Below are 4,828 nucleotides of genomic sequence, written 5' to 3' on the forward strand. Positions count from 1 at the left end.
GGGACTCTTCTGGGCACCCCGAAGATTTCTTGGGAGGACTCCCCCACTGAGATCACCGCAGGGGCAGACAAGGACCATCACTAGTGAATCATCAGGTATGTTTGAACCAGGTAAAGGGGATACCTGTAAGTCGTGAGGAGACGTCCTACGCGAGGTAAAGAGTGCAGGTGCTTGCCCCAAGGTTTTGGTGTATCAATACACAGGTGGTAGGTAAAGGCATATACCTGGCTGCTGGTATACACCCACAAGAAGCAGGGGGCATCTTGTGGTTTGGGTCCTATAAAACACAGGGAGTGTCTTGTGAAATGGTTTTGGGTCTTATTGGTATTTGACTTACTTTGTGGCTTGTTACAGTAATGATTTTCGTCTTGTGATTTTGGTATTGGCGGCAGGATGTTATAACTGTGTTATTGTTGTTTGGTTGGTTGAATTTTAGTCTCTGTCTCAATGTGTTGTAACTGTGTGGAGTGTGTCTGTGGGATCCTGTGTGTGTGTGTGTGAATGCGAGATTGATAATGGAAAATCAGCAGAACGGAGAGATCTTGAAAAAGAGTCCTTTAGGGTGCATTTTGGCACACTGGAAAGAACTGGGAGGGTTTCCTGTGGGCTCAGTAAACAAAACGGTAAAATACTGTAAACAATGGTGGGCTTCGTATACTTTGGTAGATCAGGAAAAATGGCCTAAAAATGGAACTCTGAACTATAATACATTGTTACAATTAATGTTGTTTTGAGGGGGCAAGTAAAATGGGATGAAATGATGTATGCAGATATGTTTTTCACTTGAGGAAACCACCCGGCGTGACGGACTGAATGCAAAATTAATAGAGCTCTGCCAGATTCCTTAATTTTGGCTTCAGAAAAGGACAGGGAAAACTAGAAAGCTAAGTTGGAGAGATGTTGTTCAGCCTGTGATAGTGGGGGAATGATGTTTAAAGTTAAGAAAAACCTAGAGTAATCAGGAAGATAGGTTGGAAAATTCTGCATCACAGGTAACCTCCAAGAGGAGGACCCTCTGCATCTATCAGATATTGATAAGGAGGAAGAGACTGCTGTCACTGGCAACAAGCAGCAGATCCACATTCAGATTTAATAAAGGGTTAAAGCAGAAGTGCTGTTGCCGAGGCAGGCATCTGGAGCCTGGAGCCGCTGCAGAGCAGGGTGGGCAACTGTGAGGAAAAAGAAAGGGAAAACTAAGGTGGAAGTGAGAGGAGCTCGAGCAGCTCCTGTGTTTGAGTGTGGGAGGAGGGATGTTGGGCGGAGGTGGGGGAGTGGGGTCTTCTGTGGAACTGGGTCGGTGTGCGTGCTATGGGGAGCTTGGACGCTGGAAGTGAGACTGCCGGGGGGGGGGGGGGGGGGGGAGGGGGGGGCAGGGGGTGTGGCATGGTTTGGCTCTTACGGCTGAATTGGAACTGGAATAACAGGGACCTCGGGAATCTACCTTATCAGATCCACCGGTTAAATTAAATGCCAGTCACTAGAGAAAATAAAGTGGAATTTTAGTGAATACAGGAGCAACTTATTTCGTGCTAAATCAGAGAGGAAAGAATTTGTTACAGATGTGGGACCTATTGGCCAGCAAGGGAAAGAGAAAAAAAAAAAAAAAGAGGCTTTCTTCCTGAAACCTTTAAAGTACAAATTGGGAAAACAAATAGGAATGCATAAACTTTTATGCATGCCAAATTCTCCAAAATCTTTATTAGGGCGAGAAGCAACATTTGAGCAGACTGGCTCAAGATCTCAGAGCAGTCAACAAAATTGCAGAGGATATTCGTCCAGTAGTAGCTAATTCGTATGACTTACTGACTAAATTGAATAATAATCACAAATGGTTTGCTGTCTTGGATTTAAAGGACGCTTTCTTTTGCTTACCATTGGCCAAAGAAAGCCAAAATTATTTGCTTTTGAATGGGAAAATCCTGACACAGGAAAGGAAACTCAGTTAACTTGGACGGTATTACCTAAAGGGTTTAAAAACAGTCCAACAATTTTTGGAAAACTGGAATCATGGAAGCCATCTACACAGATGGAGACTCTGTTACAGTATGTGGATGACTAGTTAATTGATGCAGAAACAAAGGAAGAATGTATCCAGTGCACGGTGGAATAATTAAATTTCCTGGGACTGAATGGTTATCAGGTATCCAAACTAAAGGCCCAACTAATCCAAACCCAAGTTTCCTACTTAGGATATGAAGTAACAGGAGAATGGAGAGAACTTGGAATTGTTAGAAAAGAAGCCATTTGCCAAACTCCATGACCATCGACCATCAAGGAGCTCCGGATGTTCCTGGGAATGACTGGATGGTGCAGACTTTGGATCCATGATTATGGTGTTCTGGTAAGACCACTATGTGAACTGTTGAAAGGAAACCCTATAAAAAGGCAGTGGCATATTTTTCGAAACAGCTGGATGAAGCGAGCAAAGGATGGCCTGGATGCCTAAGAGCTGTGGCAGCAGTTGTCATGAATACTGAAGAGGCTTGCATATTTACCTTGGGACAAAAGATTACTGTGCTAGTGTCCCATGTTGTATCAGCAGTTTCTGGAACAGAAAGGAGCCCACTGGTTATCTTCTTCACGTTTTTTAAAATACCAGGCCACCCTTATGGAACACGAAGATATAGAAATTGTGGTCACTAATGTTGTGAATCCAGCATCCTTTTTGCAGGTACAACCGACAGAACCACTAACACACGACTGCTTGGCCACTGTAGAGACTGTATATTCGAGCCAACCAGATTTGATTCTTGGTTTACTGATGGTAGTAGCTAAATGAAAAATGGTGAACAAAAAGCAGGATATGCCATTACCACCACTTCACAGGTAAAAGAAGCTAAACCTTTACCCGCAAACACCTCTGCCCAAAAGGCAGAAATAATAGCATTAATGAGAGCCCTGGAATTGGCTGAAGATGAAAGGATAAATATTTGGACTGATTCTAAATACGCATTTGGTGTGGTCCATGCACATGGTGCTATCTGGAAAGAACGAGGACTTTTGAACATACAAGGGAAACAGGTTAAACATGCTACAGAAACTGCTGTTCAGCTACCTGAGGAAGTAGCTATTATGTATTGTAGAGGGCATTAACAAGGTGACCCTAATCAGAGAACTGGAAATAATCTGGCCAGTTTTGAAGCCAAAGGAGCATCTGAACAATCTAAAATCATGTCCTTAATCCCTGATAGCAAACTAACAATTGAGAAATCTGATCCTAGATATTCAAAAGAGGATAAAAAGTTGATTGAAGATCAAAAAAGACAGGAAAACAAAGAGGGTTGGGTTCAGATACCTGGTGGGCAAATTGTAATTCCCTATAATCAACTCTGGAAGCTAGTTCAGGAGAAACATAATAAAACTCATTAGGTGAAAATAGAAATCAGATTGGGACAATTGGGAGAGGAAGTTATCCGGGACAGCAATGGCAAACTGATTTTCCTCTAATTGCTGAGAAAAGGAGGTTATTGGTATTTGTTGGTGTTAAGGGATACTTTTTCACACTGGCCAGAAGCATTAAACCAGATAATACCTCATTTTGGAGTACCAGCAGCAGTTTCTTCTGACGGAGGCTCACACGTCAGCGCAAAATTGTTACAAGAACCAAATGGCTCTAGAGAGGGTATTGGCTTCACAAGGAGGGGTTTGTTCCATAATCAATGGTTCCTATATAGAACAAAGTGGCAGAATTGAAACAGATCTGGGGGAAATTTGGAAACAAACTGCAATATTTCATGAGATGACCAAGGATGACACCTCTTGGGGTATGAAGGTCACACTGGTCCAAATCTTTGCCAGCAACCCGGAACTTGCAGATACGGCTGGTTTCAGCTACTTTTGTGATTACTGGGGCATCCCACTGTGCCAAAGGTGAAAAGTGCACCCTGAGGAAGACTGCTTACTGCATCTTGAAGACCCCTGCCCACGACCATCGGAGGGCAGTGAAAAGCGCCAAAAGGGAGGAGACTTATAATGAGTACCCAAAGTAATTGTAGTATCCCCACCGAACTCTCGGGAACCTAATGAATATGCATGTTTGTGTGTAATACATATCTGCTTGCTTAACCCCTCGGTGTGCAAGTTAGGAGGAGGGGTCCCCCTTTGACCCGGTGCCGTAATAAACATACCTGCTTTATAACTCTTGAGTTGTAGATTCTGAGCCTGTGCTTCAGTTCGGCATGTAGTATAGGGCAGAGATGTACCAGACTGGGAAAGGCAGGGAACCCTGGAGTTGGGGATGTACCAGAATATTACAAAACACCTGTGGACAGGAACCACCACAAGAGGAAAGTGGCGATTCCGAATGAGACACTCCTGCAGGCAGTCCAGTATCCTCTCATACCACAGGAAGGCAAGGGCAGGAAGTATTGCAAGAAGAGCAGGATGGGCAGACAATGAGTATCCGAAGCTAGCAGATGTTCAGGACTCACTATCCCCAAACTAACTAATTCGAAGGATAAAACCCTGTTATCTCTAGTACAGGAGTGACCTCGTACTTCACAATGGTAAGAAATAGTTCACTCTTGTTAGTAAGACTACTAAATTCTGTTATGACACCACAGACATACAACTCAAACATTGTTCTTTATCTCAGACCTAAGTGAAGTTAAAAGTATTTTAACCCTATGTTTTCCAGGCAGTTGCTTTCCCTATATCACTCGGTACCGGCAGGCCCGCGGGGGGAGCCCCACCGTAGGACGGCACCATCGCCACCGGAAGCCCAGCGCCGCCATCTCCCTCCGGCCGTGGAGGCGAAAGCACCGCCCGTCGCTGGTCGCTGCCGTCACGGGGCAGCACCCCCCTGGTGCGCCGGCCCAGGCGTTGAGGG

The 4,828-nt window shown here is 44.6% G+C and overlaps 1 protein-coding gene across 2 annotated transcripts in view; it reads right to left on the reverse strand.

The window, feature by feature from the left end:
* LOC133279591 (heme oxygenase 2-like) overlaps positions 1-4,828 on the reverse strand; it is a 230,566-nt gene that overhangs the window by 15,760 nt on the left and 209,978 nt on the right. The gene's annotated exons all lie outside the window — the stretch shown is intronic.

Source organism: Pezoporus flaviventris, unplaced genomic scaffold, assembly GCF_033815535.1.
Source record: "Pezoporus flaviventris isolate CSIRO_AGI_PZ_B2104156 unplaced genomic scaffold, CSIRO_AGI_Pfla_v1 ptg000078l, whole genome shotgun sequence".
NCBI lineage: Eukaryota > Metazoa > Chordata > Aves > Psittaciformes > Psittacidae > Pezoporus > Pezoporus flaviventris.